Source organism: Antechinus flavipes, chromosome 6, assembly GCF_016432865.1.
Source record: "Antechinus flavipes isolate AdamAnt ecotype Samford, QLD, Australia chromosome 6, AdamAnt_v2, whole genome shotgun sequence".
Classification (NCBI taxonomy): Eukaryota; Metazoa; Chordata; class Mammalia; order Dasyuromorphia; family Dasyuridae; genus Antechinus; species Antechinus flavipes.
Window position 1 is genome coordinate 253,255,660 of NC_067403.1, and position 17,752 is coordinate 253,273,411.

A 17,752-nucleotide genomic window follows, 5' to 3' on the forward strand; every position below is an offset into this window, starting at 1 on the left:
CCCAGCCTCGCGCGCACAGTGCAGAGGAGCATGGGCCCGCTACAGAGGGGTCAGTGCCTGAGGGCAGCACACGCCGGGTGGGGGGGGGGGGGGAGGGGGCCGCGCAGGAAGGCTTCGGGGTGGAGCTGAGACTTTAGGGCGGGGCCCCCAAGCTGAGCCCCGGCACTTGCTGCTTAAAACACTTCGGTAAATAACAGTTGTTGCCCTTTGGATTTCTGTGTGTCCTCTCTTAGGCACTCTTCAAAGGTTGTGCTGAGGGGTCCGGACGGAGGAAGGGAGGGAAGGAAGGAAACAAGGAAACAAGGGAGGGAAGAAGGGAAGGAAGCAAACAAACAAGGGAGGGGATAAGGAAGGGAGGAACGAAGGGAGGGAGGGAGGAAGGAAGGAAGAAAAAAGGAAAGGAGAAAGAAGGAAGGAGGAAGAAAAGAAGGGAGGAAGAGAGGAAGGAAGAAAGGTAGGTTAAGGTCCTCTAATTTAGGGGCAGCTAAATGTTGCACTACAATGCATACTGGTCCCGCAGTCAGGAGGACTTGAGTTCAAATGTGACTTCAGACACTTAACACTTACTAGCTGTGTGACTCTGGGAAAGTCATTTAACCCCAATTGCCTCACCAAAATAAATAAATAAATGAAATCTCCTAATTTAGAGGATGAGAAAACCTGGCTTTGAATTCTCGACCCCCTATTGTGCAGTTCAACTTTTGGGGGGGGAGGGGAGTTAACTTCTGCGCCTCAGGTTCCTTATCCTTATTGGACTAGGTTCACCCTAAATTTTCTTCCAGGAGTAGCAAAAGTAACTAGAAAGAGAAGTTGAAGTGAGGGGAGAAAAAAAAAAATGTGGTTCCTTTCCCCTCGATCTCTCTTGAGCAAATTTTTTAACTCCCCAAAAGCCACAGAGAAAAATTCAAAAATTTTGGACCTTAAATGTTCTTTTCCAAACAGAGGAATCCTTTGATGCTGGGTAACCTTCCCAGTATTTCCCACAACTCTGCTAAAAAAAAAAAAAAAACAAAAAACAAAAGCAAGTCTTGAAAGGCTTGGCAGGTGTTAGTATTTCTGCCTATTTCAAAACCTAGATCTCAGAGTGAGTGGGCCCTGGCAGGGTCCTGGGTTCTGCTTGCCACAGTCCTTAATGCCGTCTCCTAAAGTTGAACAGCAGCAAGATGCACCCCGGTGTATGTGGCCGTGGTCCACGATGAGCTGATTCAGGCCAATTCCCAGAGAGTTGTGATGGAGAGAGCCAGCTGCCTCCAGAGGGAGAACTGCGTGGACTGCAACAGAATATTTTCACCTTTTTTGGTGTTTGGTTACTTTTTTTTTTCTTTCTCCTTTTTTTTTTCCTTTTTGATCTGACTTTTCTTGTGCCCCATGATAAATGTGGAAATATGTTTAGAAGAATCGCCCATGTTTAACCTATAATGGATTACTTACTATATACAGAGGGGAGAGGTGGGGAGGGAAGGAGAAAAATTTGGAACACAAGGTTTTGCAGGGGTGAATGTGGAAAACTCTCTGCACGTATTTTGAAAATAAAAGGCTGTTTTTAAAAAGGAGATGGAAAAAAGACTTCTTGACCATCATTCTTACCCACTCTGCTTTGCCTTGCGCTTTGCAGGCTCTCAGCCCTTTGAACTCATGGAGGAAAGCCTTTGTGCTGGCCTGGATGACTGGTTGGTGCCAGATCACCTCCCTGAGCTAAAATCCCCTAGTTTCTCTGTTCCCCTTCAGCGGGTTCTTCTTTCTTATTCCTGAAGTTAGTGACTGAGGCCAGAAACATCCCTTCCCCACCGCCCTCGCCCCAACCCTGGAGAGGTCTGTGGATTGCTCTCATTCCTCCGCTGTCCTGTGGTTTCAAGTCCCAAACACAACCCCACCTTCTAAGGGAAGCTTTTCCCCATTCACCTTCAGATGATTGTCTCCCATTTATATGATTCTGCAAACTTTGGGGTTTATATGTTGTCTCCCCCATTAGGTGGTGAGTTCCTCGACGAATGAAACCTTCTTTTGCCTTTCTTTGTATCCCTTGGAGCTTGGCACCTGATGAATGCTTTTTGATTGAATATGACCCGAGCTGAGCCCAGCAATGAGGGGAAGAAGTAGAATATGATCTGGAATGGTGGGAAGAGGACCAACTTGGACCCAGGCACTGAGGAAAAAAAAGGGGAGGATGTCAGATTGAAAAACAATGACAAATCGGCCGATTTCATTGAAAACATCAAATGTTGAGAAAGGGAGTAATAAGAAATGAGCCTGAAAAAGTACAAGAGACTCAAGCTATGTAGAACTTCGGAAGAGTTTGGATTTTATTGCGTTTTTGCATTTATTTGCATTTTATTCTAGTAGCCATAGGGATCCACTAAAGGTTTCTGAGCAGGAGAGGAACATCCTCAAACCTTTACCTTAGGAAGCTTATGCTAGGTTTCCAGAGGCTGGGTGGGAGAGGGAAGAATCTTGGCAGGAAAGACAAGAAGGAGGCTGATGAATGAAGGCAAAAGTGATTTACCTTGTGCCAAGAACTGTGTGTGCTCCATGTAGGGGGTGCCAATAGAAAACGGAGTCCATTCTTTCTAAATGGGGAAGAAGACTCTTCTAGGAGGATTTAGCTGCAAGGCAGCTGGGAAGACCCAAAGTGAGTATGGTTGTGAGACTGCTAACAGGGCAGAAAGGTCAAAGTTCCTTGCCAGTGGGTTTCCTTGCCTTCCAGGGTTACACCAGCCCCAACTTTGCCCTAGGACTAAAGCAGTGATCAAGGGAAGAACTGGAGAAGGATGTAAATGGAATGGCCGCAACTAAATAAGATAGAATCCACCATGGGGGAGGAAAACAAGCATTTTTTAAAGCTCTAGATCCATAAAATAGGCTTGGAAATTGATGGATTATGGGCAGTGAGGTAGCCAAGTTGAGGATGACAAAGGTCAAGATCACTAAGATTGTGCCCGAGACTCAACACAATGGCTGGATGTCATTGTTCCGCTGAGTCTTGATGTGAATTCAGTTTATTCTCTCCCCCTTTTCAGGAAATGCTAAAACCCTCATCCTGGGAACTTAGTTTCCCAGATGGTCTTAGTTATATAGTGAAAGTATCTTATAGATACCTCTAGGATACTTATAAAGGGATCTTCCCAGACTGTTTTGTTCAGCCCTGATAGGAACCAAGTTTTCCCAGAATAACTTAGACAGTCACAATTTCTCATTACAAATCCTTCATCTCCCCCACTCTTCCCTGGTACTTCCCTTTCTCCTCTGAGAAACCCCAAAGTTATATTTCCCCTCTAAAAGATGTGCTTATGATGAAGATTTTTGCCAAGACCTCCTTAGAATGAAGCCCGATATGAGGTGCTCTCTCCCTCCCAAAGTATCTCCTCTCTCACCCAACTTTCTTCTCAGTATAGTCTGCTAAATGCTCTGTCCATGGTCTACTCGCACCTCATGGTTCATAGCTTCTTCTAACCTTGCTAACTCCATTGCCGTCCTGAATCTATTTCACATTTGCCACTTCTGGTGCCCATTTTACCTCTTCATTTTGTCCTCTCGTAAATAAAAATGAGATCCCATCAGTGGGACTCTCCGTGGCCCCATTTGAGGTTTTCTTAGCAAAGACTGGAGTGCTTTGCCATTTCCTTCTCCGGCTCATTTTACAGATGAGGAAACTGAGGCTGTATCTGACGTCATTCCTGACTCTGGGTCGGGTGCTCTATCCTCTGTGTCACCTAGCTGCCTCTACTCTGTGCAACGTAAAGAAAGCCTCTCCTGAGAGGCAGCCTGGTCTAGTACGGGGCTTCTTAAACTAATGGCTCTGAACTCGGGGAGGAGGGGGGGAAGGGGGGAAGGGGAACCTTTTGACAACTGGAGTTGGATATAATTAGTTTCTTCAGGAATCCTGTCTGCTTGATTTTATACATTTACATAGCTGCTCTTGAGAGGGGACCCATAGGTTTCACCAGACTGATTCTTGGCCCAAGGGGTCATGAACCTTCTCCCCACCAAAAAAAGATTAAAAACCTAGGATGTGATCATGGAAGCGCGATCATGGACCAAGAGATTGATTCATGTTGGATTCAAACCCTCAAATGACCTTCCTTTTCCCATTGGTACAATCAAGGTAATGCTTGTATGACCCAGCTCACTGTGTAGATGGGAAGAAAGAGTAGCGTCATCGCCAACTTTAGCGAACTCTAGTTAGGATGTCTTTTCAGTCTATCCTGGAAGCTCCGTGAGGGCAGCAGCTGATCTTTTTGGTAAACCCAACCCTTAGCACAATGCCTGGCACCTACTAGTTGATTAGTGAATGCTCCTTCAGCAGAACTGTTGTCTACACATTAATTTGAGATGAGAGACAGACAGCAGACAGACAGATAAACAGATACAACAGCAGACACACAGATGATAGACAGATGGACAGACAGATAAACAGACACAGACAGCAGACAGACAGATAAACAGATACAACAGCAGACACATAGATGATAGAAATAGACAGATAAACAGATACAGACAGCAGACAGATGATAGATGATAGATAGACAGACAGATAAAGAGATACAGACAGCAGACAGATGATAGATGATAGATAGACAGACAGATAAACAGATACAGACAGCAGACAGATGATAGATGATACTCAGACAGATAGACACAGATAGCAGACAGATGATAGATGATAGAAATAGACAGACAGATAAACAGATACAGACAGCAGACAGATGATAGATGATAGAAATAGATAGACAGATAAACAGACACTGACAGCAGACAGATGATAGATGATAGACAGACAGATAGACACAGAGAGCAGACAGATGATAGATGATAGAAATAGACAGACAGATAAACAGATACAGACAGCAGACAGATGATAGATGATAGAAATAGACAGACAGATAAACAGATACAGACAGCAGACAGATGATAGATGATAGAAATAGACAGATAAATAGACACTGACAGCAGACAGATGATAGATGATAGACAGACAGATAGATACAGCCAGCAGACAGACAGGGAGATAGACAGATAGTCAGACAGATGGAGATAATTAGCTCCTAACTGTGCTTCTGCCTCCCCAACTTGAGCATAAACAGCTGGGTCAGAGCCTGGAGCCTCCATCTGAGGCGACGTGTTCCTTCAGAGTGTTTAGGACAAGGTCACAGTGGGCCCAGAGGAGCCCTCCAAGGTGGGCAGAAGGCTGCTCTCCCATCTATTTCGGGATTGAAAGATTTCAGATTAAGCTGAGGAAGATGGCTCCCTCTGGAATTAATTTCCCCCACCCCCCCATCCCCCACCCTGTCCCCACCTCAGCCCAGCACTTAGTGACTTGGACTAAAATCCCATTAATGGTCCTGTTTAGTCACCGAACGCAAATTAACATTTAAAGAACTCGCTCTTGCTGCCTTTGGTCCCTGCTGGAGAGGGGATGGGCTGGGCCCCTTTCCATCGGCCTTCTGGGAGGAAGGGAAAGGGAAGTAGTTATATCCGTGAAGTTGCACCGTTGCACTAAGAGGAAGCTGGAGAGACTGGGGGATGGGGGAAAAGGAGTTCACAGGTGACACAGATGGTCTGACTAATCCACTTTATAGGGACTATTCAATTGTGCTACTTTTTTTTTTTTTTTTTGACTGAGGCATTTGGGGTTATGTGACTTGCCCAGGGTCGCACAGCCAGGAAATGTTAAATGTTTGAGGCCACATTTGAACTCAGGTCTCCTGACTTCAGGGCTGGTGCTCCATCCACTGCGCCACCCGGCTGCCTCCTTTCTTATCTCAGTCTGTCTTTCCCTCTGTCTCCACCTGTACATCATTTGGGTCCCTCTCCCCTTCTATCTCTCCTACCTCCTTTGTCTCTCTCCTCCCTCTCTCTCCGACACTGTCTCTCTTTTCTTCCACTCTCTCTCTCCCTCAATGTCTCTGTCTCTGTGTGTCCCTCTCTCCCTCTCTCTATCACTCTACTCTCTTTCCATCTCCCTGTCTCTGTGTGTCCCTGTCCCTTCCCTCTCACCCCCACCTTCTGAGGTCTCTTATCCGCAGGCTTTCCCTGTTTTCTAAGGCAGGATCAGTCTCCCTGGCACTGTGTCCCACACTCCGCATGGCTGCCCTCCTGTTCTCCCCTCTCCTGTGTTTCTCTGTCTGCTCTAGGGCTTCTCCAGAAGAAGGGAGACCTTTTCAAGGTCAGAAGGCCCTGGGAAAGCTTGGGGCGAGCTGAGCTGGGGGCAGGCTTGCCAGCTGGCAGGCCGGCACCCTCGGGGCCTTCCAGATCTCTTTGGCAGCATCCCCGGCAGCTGGATCACAATACACTGTACACGGTTCCCTGAGAGGATGGGTAATCCACCGGGGCAGCAGTCTCACACTTCATGGCCCTTGACCAGCAAAGTATTTTGGTCCGTGGCCCCTTTGACCCTCGGCTGGCTGCCTCTGGAGGAAGCGCCATCTTGAGCCAAACTGTGTCTACAGACTCTTCTCCCCAGGTCAGGCCTAAGACACCGCTCTATGGTAGGAGCCAATGGACTACAAAACACTGGGGAAATGCACGATCTCATGTGTGTGGAGTCAGGGAACATTGTGGGGCGGAGTCATAACCTACATGAAAGGTTTGAGCCTCTTAGGGTCCAGAATAGGGGAATTTGAGGCTGATCCCAGTTGATTCTGAGTGGGATCCGTTCCGCAGTTCTCTGGGTCAAATTGGAATTACATATGATGACGCCAGAAAACTATAGAGTGGCTTCCTCTCACCTTATAGGAAGATGGAGAGGGAACGCCACATAGAGCCCGCTCACCCCCTTTTACAGCTGCCTGTTCTGTTTGCAGGGATTTGAAGAGAATTCTTGGTTCTGGGCCCGGCTCCACCCACGGTTCCCCTTGGTCTTCCAGTCTCGTTGGGTTCCTGCCAAAGGTAGGATTTGAACTGCTGCTAAGGAAAAAACAATGGGGAGGGGTGGAAGGGAGTGGGAAGAGAAGCTCTACTTGGTTCCTTCTTCTATGGCTTTAGTAAGTTTATTTTAAAAGTTCAGAGTTCAGTCATAATCACTCCAAGCCCCAGTTAGGAAAATCCCTAATCCTTAGGTAAAGGCTTTCTTTACTTTTATCTTTAGGTTACCCCTGACCTCTTTGTGGTTAAGGCAAAATTCAGCTTATTGGAAACATCTCAGGAACAAAACAAGAAGTTAGGGTGCCTGTGGAGAGAGAGGCAGCAAGAAGGGAACTTGGGGAACCAGCTGATCTTTCCTTGACACTTCTTTTAGCCAGGGGGGTTTCTGCTCCAAGGTGATGGGGAGCCAGTGACTTTCTTCAGTATCTCCCCTTCTCTGCCACAGCTCCTTTCTGCCTTTGTACCTCAAAATTTTGCTGGAAATGCATTGAGGAAGTGCCTCTCAAATTCAAATCTCTTTCCTTTTGCTTCCTCCTTGGATACAAATTGCCCTCAAAGCACACCCAGTTACATACACAACGACTTTGATTGGTTCTAGAGGTGTACAGGTCTTGTTCACACTCTTTGCTGATTGTTTGATTCAATGGAAACGTATTCTCAACCAGCCCAGTGGCAAGAAGCGAATGGGGTGCTTTCAATCAGATTCTTACCTCTTTTTCACATCCTGCAGGGTAGCTCTTTATGTTGATGTTTTGTTTAAGGACCTCTGGTTCCCTCAAAACTGGTCTGCCCCTGCCCCTGCTAGTAATCTGGCAAATACCCACTGTTCTAGTGCCTGGGAAAGGGGAAGAAGTCAACTGCCTTCCAAATGGTTTCAGGAGTTTGAAAGAAAAGTATTAACATAAATTATGACAGAAATCATTTATGCCAAATGTACTATGGACTGCCACTGAGGACTTCTTTTTCCTCTCTAGACCCCTTTATGCCCATTTTTTTTAATTATAGCTTTTTATTTACAAGATATATGCATGAGTAATTTTTCAGCATTGACACTTGCAAAACCTTCTGTTCCAAATTTTCCCCTCCTTCCCCCCACCCCTTCCCCCAGATGGCGTTGACCAACGCATGTTAAATATGTTAAAGTATAAATTAAATATTGTCCAAACCATTATTTTGCTGTACAAAAAGAATCAGATTTTGAAATAGTATACAATTAGCCTGTGAAGGAAATTAAAAGTGCAGGCGGACAAAAATAGAAGGATTGGGAATTCTATGTAGTGGTTCATAGTCGTCTCCCAGAGTTCTTTCGCTGGGTGTAGCTGGTTCAGTTCATTACTGCTCCATTGGAACTGATTTGGTTCATCTCATTGCTGAGAATGGCCACGTCCCTCAGAATTGATCATCATATAGTATTGTTGTTGAAGTATATAATGATCTTCTGGTCCTGCTCCTTTCACTCAGCATCAGTCTAGGCCTTTCTGAAATCCTCCTGCTGGTCATTTCTTATAGAACAATAATATTCCATAATATTCATATACCACAATTTATTCAGCCATTCTCCAACGGATGATGCCCATAATTTTTTACGTGATTCCATGTATATAGATATATAAAATATCTACTGATAATAGTTCATCATTTCACCACCCACACATTTAGTTAACGAGACCCCATATGGGGTCACAGGCCACAATTTAAGAATCTGAGCCTTAAATGATCCCTGTAATGTCAGAATTTAAGTAGCATCCTTATATTTCCACTTTTAGGATACTTATTCTTGATAGAGTTGAACTGAACCATATCCCAAGTCCTCTCACCCAGAGATCATATCTTATAAAAGAATTTAGCTTAACTATCGGATCTTAACTTTTAGTATCCTTGTCCCCTTCCATTGGGATTCATAGCATATGGGGCAAAACATCCCAATTGAAATGGATTCCCTTGTCCAGATTGCTAAAGGCATCTGTCTCAATACCAGAGCTTGCTATTCCCTATGACCTCCTTTTCCTCTCCTCCTTAAGATATAAGAAGCTTGTGAGTTGAGAATTTTACTGTGCTCTGTCCTCCCAGAATATTTCTCCTAGTGGCAGGTTTGAGACTCTGTTATGTTCATTGAAGACACTTTATTACTTAACTCGAGGCTTTGATTTGTTTCAGGACTTGATAGGTTCTATACCAAAGTGAGTTATTTGATGGCAGGCGCTGCTTCTTGCCTTGCCTTTGTAGCCTTAGCACTTCACACAGTGTCCGGTACATAGTAGAAATTTAATAAATAGGTGTTGACTTGACAAAATGGAGGTGACATGTGCTTTTCTTGGAGGAAATGTGCTGGGGATCAAATTGGGAAAGAGGGGAAGACTTCATCATTCTGGAGCTCAGGGAATATTTTTACCTGCTCTGAAATGTGGAGAAGGTTCTATTATGCATCCCCATGCATCCCCAATGAGCTTCTGTAATCATTAAAGATTAGAGCCTCCAAAAAGGCTGGAGGCACCAAATAAGGGATTGAGGTTACATGAAAAGTACAAATTCTCTTCAATTAGGAATTGTTACAGGAGGTTGTTTGAAATTTTCCAAGAACAAGATGTGCTTAGAACCGGACAAGTACTGGTTGTGCTGACATATACAAATCCTGTCTGGGGACAGTAGACTGGAATAGATGGCCTCTAGCCACAGGCATAAATAGCACCCACCTAGTCAGCTTGGAGGGGGGGTGGGTAGGAAGAGGTCCCAGGACATGAGGGAAGGATTCCTTCTCCCATAAAAATCTATTCAAGGGTGGGGGGCTGTGACGACTGCGTATACCCGAGCTTCAGCCCATTACAAGGGGCACCGGTACAGATGAAGAAGTAGGTAAAATTTGTTACTCTGATTCATCGTTCATACTATAGTAGAAAGAACTAGTGATAATTTAAAATGTTGATTTGCTTAAAGAGGTGCCTTAAGGAATGGGATCTTCCCTGGAAACTTGGAGCTGAAATTTTTCCGAGCTGCAGTTTCCCAGCTTAGAACATGAGCTCCCGATGTTTCTAGCCTCGATCTGCTTTCCCATTTGGATCTCCTGAGCCACAGTAATGGCTTAGTAAATATTGTTTCATTCATTCATGAAGAAAAACAAACAAGCTCAAATAGTTGGGATGAAGCAGAGTGATTTTAGGAAAGGCCGGCCTAGGCCGGATTGTGGAGGGCTTTAAAAGTCAAACAGAAGACTTTGTATTTGATTCCAGAGGCAAGAGGGTATTAGTGGAGGTCCTTGAAGCAGAAGGGTGCCATGAAGCCAGAAGGTGGCTCAGGGATGAGATAGTCTAAGTCCTTATTTCACAGATTGAGATCCTAAGCTTAGTCTTGGTCACCCACTTGAGAGCCAGGTTGAGAGGGGAAGGTTCCTGCCTCGAAGGCCAGGAGCAGGAGGCTGTTCCATAAACTCATATTTTGAGGACCCGGCTTTGAGCTGCTTTAAGTGTGTCATTTACTAGCTAGGTAATCTCAGCCATAGCTTTTCACCTTTCCAGAGCCTTTGCAGCACTTTTCTAGGCATATGACGTGGGGCAGGTGACTCCCTAATGAGACTGTACCAAGAAGTACCAAAACTGGAGTCAAGAAAGACTGGGAAGAGGAGGAGGGTTTGATCCTGCTCCTCTCAGGTACAAATGATATGACCTTAAGCAGATTCACTCTGTCTCTGGAACTTACTTTCTTATTTTCTACTTTTTTTCCTTTTCCTTTTTTTAGTTTCCTTATTTCTAAAATGGAGCTAGTTAGGTGGTACAGTAGGTAGAGCACTGGCCCTAAAGTTAGGAATTAAAATCTGGCCTCAAACACTCTGGGCAAGTCATCTAACCCTATTTTCCTCAGTTTCCTGACTTGTAAATGAACTGGAGAAAGAAATGACAAACCACTACAGTACCTTTGCCAAGAAAACCTCATATAGGGTCACCAGGAGTTGAAATCACTGAAATGACTCAACAGCAAAAGAATGCTTATTTTTCCTACGTCTTCCGCCTTGTTGTTGTTCAACCACGTCCAACTCTTGGTTAGCCCGTGGGCTATATTGTCCGTGAGGTTTTCCTGGCACGGATACCGCAGGAAATTTCCATTTTCTTCTCCACTGGTTTAGGGCAAAGCGAGGTTAAGTAATCTGTCCTGGATCCCACAGCAAAGAAAAGTCTGAGGGAATCTAAGCCTGGTACCAGGTGTGGCCACTTAATTGCCCAGATTATCCGACTTACAAGAAACTGCTGTGATAGGTTCTAATTATTATTTGTCCTTCATGTTGGAAGGGGACCAGTGACATTGGGAGGGGAAATCACTTGCATATATTTTATTTTTCTGGATTACATAGTCAAATGATTTTTAACATGTTTGTAAGTTTTGAATTCCCCAGTCCATTGCTTCCTCCCCAGTCATGCAACACATTTATGCAAAACATTTCCATAGTAGACATTTTGTATGAGAAGGCTTGCCCAAAAAAGAAAGAAGGGAAGGGCAAAAGTTTTGAAAGGGAGAACTGATGGAATATGGGGAAGGTAAACCCCACACTCAATCAATGGCACCAAAGTGACCCGAAATAAACAGTGGGTCCAAAGACTACAGTCCAAGAGGCAAGTTATACTGGGAAAACAAGAGGAAGCTCCTTTATTCTCTGAAGATTAGCTAAATTGGCAAAAGAGCTCCATGTATTTCTCTACACTGAAAAGGAATGAGCCACCTTTATCCATTCTATTTGGTGTGTGAGTGTGTGTGAGAGTATGAGTGTGTAAGTGTATGTGAGTGTGAGTGTGTGAGAGTGTAATGTTCTCTTTTCTCAAATATAATGGTTCTCTGGGAGCAGGTTTCTTGGGGGCTTCTGGAGGTAGCCTTAGTTTCAGTTCAGATCAATAATCATCCCAAATGCAATTAGGAGTTAAAGTCCAGTCCTTTATTATCTCCTTCAAAATAGCCCAGTTAGCTTTCTTAGAGGCCTATCCTTGGTTCCAAGAGCTCTTGTTGCCAGTCCTTTGCCTCTTCCAGCTTCAGCCTCTCTTCTTCCGAATCCCCCGTTCTGCCTGACTGTAGTCTCTGACTTCTCAATCTTCTCAACTGACTCCTGACTGAGGCTCCCTTTTATATGTTCTTTTAGAGGTGTGAACTCAAAGGTTGACTCCTCCTCCGAGAGTGGGATTGTGGGAGCTGTGACTTGTGAATCTCCTCCATTGAACTTGTGAATCTCGAATGCTAATGTGTGAAGTAATGTGTGAACTCTTAAAGGTGTGAAAGGTGTGAACTCTGAACTAGAGAACTGCTAAGTACCATGCTAAATTAGGCAACCGACTTTATTTTTTTTTAATATTTTATTTTATTTTATTTTTAAGTTTTTATTTTATTTTATTTAATAATAACTTTATATTGACAGAATCCATGCCAGGGTGATTTTTTACAACATTATCCCTTGCACTCGCTTCTGTTCCGATTTTTCCCCTCCCTCCCTCCACCCCCCCCCCCCCCGAGATGGCGAGCAGTCCTATATATGTTAGATATATTGCAGTATATCCTAGATACAATATATGTGTGCAGAACCGAACAGTTCTCTTGTTGCACAGGGAGAATTGGATTCAGAAGGTAAAAATAACCCAGGAAGAAAAACAAAAATGCAAATAGTTCATATTCGGGCAACCGACTTTAACACCTTGTAAGAATCCTAATATCTCCCACTTTCTTTTGATTTTAGAATATAAGTGGTCATGACCTCCCTGACTTCTCAAGGAGGTAAAAACCCCCAAATAGAAGGTGATCACACCTTCCCTGACTGCTCAAAAAAGAAGTGAAAACACCATAAAAAGAAGATGATCACGCTGTCCCTGACATCTCAGGAAGGGAGATGAAAACACCAAAGGAAATGGGAAATCAAATCAGATTAGTGGGTTTCTAAAGGAGCTCACTTGAAACAGGTATATATAAATCCATTAATATGGGAGGCATTACACATAATTACATAAATTACATAACAAAAGCTTGGCATAGCTTTATATATAGCAATATAACACAGGCTAGAAGTGATGTAACAAATAACATAAATCATCATGAGAATTTATACATGTCCATAAGTCCTAGAAATAGTCCAAAAAGAATTCATTATCCATTAGTTCATGTGCCAGGAATCTAATAATTCCTGCAAGTTTTGAAGTCTGCAGTAGTCTCATCAACAATTTTTCATCTCAAGGAATCGAATGATTCTTGCTGGTTTTCAAGTCCTTGAAACAGTCTCATCTTGTGTTAGGGAATCCAATGATTCCTGCAGATTTTAAAGTTCTTTAACAGTCTCATTGTCAGCCATGCTCTTTCAGTGTCAGATGTTTCCTAGATCTTTGTTTGGAGGTTTTTCTCTTTTTCTGTCTCTCTCCAAGTGCTCGTTGCCATCCATCTGTTTCCTTCTCCATCTGTAGACAAGCAAACCCTCTCTCCCAGGCAGTTAACATATCTAATTCCCTTCTATTTACCACTTTCTAAATCTCTCCTCCTCATCTGGCAATTACATTGGAGCTGTTTGCACTAGACACTGCCCTGTTGGTTTTAAAAGCCTATATTCTCCCCTATTATAATCCCTTTGTCCCATCTGATTGCTTTTTGGCTGATTGATCATGTAATCCCTTTCTGCCATGTGATTACTTTTAGGCTGATTGAACACATCAGAGTCCTGACCTTCTAAACACTCTCTGGATGTAAACTCAGCTGCCATCATGTCCACCTATCTTTTGTATGATATCTTGGACCTGGGCCCTGCCTCTCATTTCCCTGGGTCAATCTACATTCTGAAACCCAATGGAAGCCTTGGTTGCATTTTGGACATGGGGTTTTAGGTTTTCTCCTACCCTGTCTTCTCACTGTATCTATATCTACACTGAGCTCTTAGATGTCCAACTTTTCCACATTGAAAGCATCGACGAGTTTCTTTAGAAGTCCCTTGCCAAGAAGGACCCTGTCTTCTCATATTCATTATAGTCTGGGTATAATAAACACTTGTGCCCACTGTGGCACAGCGTCTTATGATCTCCTCTAAAGGAGCATCTTTGTCTAGTCCCCATATAATTCTTTTGCAAACCTCATTAGCATTTTCCTTAGCTAGATGTCTGGTCATTATTTCTGTAGCTGCATTTTCTCCAATGGTTCTTGTTACAGATGTTTGCAAACGTCCCACAAAATCAGCAAAAGGTTCATTGGGACCTTGTTCTATTTTTGTGAAGGCTTTACCTCTATCTTTTTGTCCAGGGAGGGAACCCCAAGCTTTTATAGCAGCCATTGCGATCTGCTCATAAGCTGTTATGGGGTAATTAATCTGTTCTGAATTCTCTCCATACTGACCTTCACCAGCTAGATGGTCAAGGGTGATTTGTACATTAATTCCCGTTTGCCTACTTCATTGGGCTTGAATCCTACATAATTCATGGTACTCCAAAAGCCACAAGAAATTTTGTCCAGGTTCTAAATATGTCCTAGCTATGGATTTCCATTCACTCATAGTTAAAATTTCATAAAACAAACTATCTAGTAATATTTTAACATAAGAGGATGTAATATTGTATCTAGGATATACTGCAACCCATTCAACATGTAAAGGACTCTTGCCATCTCGGGGAAGGGGTAGAGGGAGGGAGGGGTAAAATCGGAACAGAAATGAATGCAAAGGGATAATGCTGTAAAAATTACCCTGGCATGCGTTCTATCAATAAAAAATTATTAAAAACAAAAAAAACCCCAAAAAACCAAAAAAACACAAGAGGATGTAGCCCCATAAAGAGTGCAATCCTTTTTCAAATCCTTAATTTTTTCCAAATTAAAAGGAGTGTATCTTCTCCTTTTTTGACCTGAAGAGTCAAGCTCTTCAATCACAAGGTATGCATTTATAAAATCAGATACATCTTGTCCTTCATTTTTTGCCTTAACTAATGCCTTTTCTAATCTTGTCACAGGCTGCTTCTGTGATTCTGATTGCGTTACTGCCTCTCCTCCTCCTCCTCCTTCTACCCATGAAGGGTTAATTGAGGGAAGTAGGTCAGAGGATTGGGAATGATCTAAATCCTCCAGTTGTAAATTCTTATCTGATTCTTCATCCTTTTCACCTAGTTTAGTTGGCATCTCTCCCTCCTGCTCTTTCTTCTTTTTCTTATTCTAACACTTATATAATTTCCTAAAGCCACTTGTATTAAATTATATGTATTAAGGGTGTCTTTGGAAATTGAGTCAGGTCCATTTTTATTGTAGAATTGACAAAGTTCCTCTCCTACTAATTTCCACTCCTTTAGATCCAATTCTTTTTCCATAGAAAACCAAGGAGATGTGTACTGTACAGTTTCTAAAAGTTCAGTGATCTCCTCCCAAATTATAATCAAACTTTGGCTTTTCATAAGTCTGACGATGCTCTCTACATATTTTCCTTGAAGAGAAGACTGTTTTCTAAATATCCATCCCATTTCAGCTGAAATTCTACTTTAGCCCTTTAACAAAGTTTCTTTGTTGTATTCACCCTAATTTCTGGGTTGAGGAGACTTTTCCACTGGATCAGAATCAGAGGCTTTTCCACTGAAATCAGGATTGTGTCTGTCCCATGTTCAGGCGCCAAAATGTAATGTTCTTCTTTTCTAAATTATAATGTTCTCTTCTGGAGGCAGCCTTGGTTTCAGTTCAGTGTAATAATCACCTCAAATGGAGCCAGGAGTTAAAATCCAGTCCTTTATTGTCTCTTCCAAAATAGCCCAGTTAGTTTTCTTAGAGGCCTATCTCTCTCCTTGGTTCCGAGGCTAGTCCTTTGCCTCTTCCAGCTTCAACCTCTCTTCTTCCAAATCCTTTGTTCTCAATTTCCCCCACTGACTTCTGGCTCTGAATCTCCCGACTGAATTCTGGCTCGTGAATCTTGAACACTAATGTGTGAACTCTTAAAGGTGTGAAAGATGTGAACTGTGAACTAGAGACCTGGTAAGTACCATGCTAAATCAGGCAACCGACTTTAGCACCTTGTAAGAATCCTAACATGAGAGTGTGTGTGAGTGTGAATGTATGGTGTGAGAGTGTGACATAAATTAGAGTTAAACGAGTCAGAGCTGCACAAAGCTACCAGCCTTGTGGTCTCTTCCAACATCATTGCAGTCCAATGATAGGACAAAATGTAAGGCGAGTGGCAGGGGATGCCGTGGTTGACCTGGGGGCCTTTGATGAACCACCAAGGTCCAAGCCACATCTGAGGTCCACATCTGCCTGCTTTGGCGATCTTTGCCCTTGTGGCCATGGGAAACTGTGCTGGGGCAGACCCCAACTCACTGAAAGCCCATCTGCCTTTCCTGGGCTGGGGCTCCTTGAAATGCCGCCGCTTCTTGGAGCCTCAGGAAGAGCTGGGTGACCGGTGGATACCGGGGTGGACGAGCCGCTCTGGAAAGGTCCAGCCAGGGGTGCTGGGCTGAGCACAAAGCCAGCTCAGGCCCTTCTGGAGCTGCCATTTTATTGGAGGGGCTCCAAGGAGCTGCCAGCCCCTGCAGATGGGAAGGGGTCCAAGACAAGAAAACAGGGCATGGTGAGATAGAGTGGATCCCAAGGCCTTTGCTCATCGGGACAGCAGGGGACCGTGGCAGGAACTCTGGAGCCGAAAGGAGCCGTCTGCCCAGAGGGGGAATGGGGCCACCATGAAAATGGGGGATTCACCCTTCTCCAAGATAGTCAGCCCAAAGGGACTCTTTGGGGATGTCACAGAGGGAACCCTTCTCAGGCACAGGTTGCACTCTGTAGCCTCTGTGGCCCTTGCCAGGAGAGATGCTAGGATTCTATCCCTGGTCCTTAGCCAAGGAGCTGGGTGGTTCCGGGCATTGGAAATATCTACCTTTGGTAGAAGGAGGAGGCAGAAAGGCCTGGCAGTCCCCTCCTTGACTGAGCCCCCTAAGGCTGTCTGGCAGGACTGGGAGGTAGAGGGGGTGTGGGAGGGGGCACTATATGAGTCAGCGCAAGCATCAAAGGCCAACTGGCCCCGGGAACGATCTGATTAAGAATCTCACAGGGACAGAGAGTTCCACCCTGATGAAATCTGGGGCCTTGGGACATTTCCAGCCAAGAACTGTAACCCGTTCATCTTTGGGGTATTTTGTTTAAGCATCAGCAGCTTATGGGAACCTGGAGGAGGCCAGGGAGTGCCTTCAAGGCTCTTTCAGGAGGCCAGATCTGGAGCCTGAGGCAGGAGGGGAACAGGGGGAGAGCCAGAGCCCTTCGGCAAAGCTTTGGGGGAGACTGGGCCTGGAGGGAAGGGAGAGGAGGCAAAGGGCAATCTCAGGGGAGGAGCTCCCTAGGGGCCAGAACCCCCACCCCCCAAGGTAGAGGAGGGCTGGGGAGACCTTGGGCTGGGATAGACAAAGGGAGATCTGAATTCGGGGCTCTGCAACCAGGAAATCCTGCATGAGCTCTTTCTTCTCCCCCAGCCTCATTTTGTTCTTCTATAAAATGAATTGTTCAGTCCTGTCTGACTCTTCATGATCCTATTTGGGTTTGGTTTTTTTTTTTGGAAAGATAGTAGAGTGACTATCCCCTTCTGTGGGGAAACCGATAGCATTAAATGACTTGTCCAAGATCAACAACTAGTAAACATCGGAGGCTGAATTTGAACTCACATCCTCTAGACTCCTGGCCCACTGTTCTATCCACTGAGCCACCCTGCTGCCTCCTTGTCCTTGTCAGAAATATGAATATGTGAGTTATTTATTCCAGTTAAAACAGGGGTAATAATTTCTGCCTGCCTCACTGGAATGAGAACAAGTGAGAGAGTTGATATTCAATGCTTCATCAACCTTAAAACAGTATTGAAATTAGACAGGAGTGTAGATTGAAAGGTAGAAGCCACTTAGTCCAAGGACCCTAATAAAGCCCTATGGGGATCGGG

At 44.3% G+C, this 17,752-nt stretch overlaps 1 long non-coding RNA gene across 1 annotated transcript in view; it reads left to right on the top strand.

Moving 5' to 3' along the window:
- Positions 1-402: 402 nt before the first annotated feature.
- LOC127541869 (uncharacterized) overlaps positions 403-17,752 on the top strand; it is a 51,083-nt gene continuing 33,733 nt past the window's right edge. The window contains exons 1-2 of the long non-coding RNA XR_007948493.1: positions 403-454; positions 6,801-6,885. This is a non-coding gene — a long non-coding RNA (uncharacterized LOC127541869). The remainder of the gene's footprint in view (positions 455-6,800; positions 6,886-17,752) is intronic.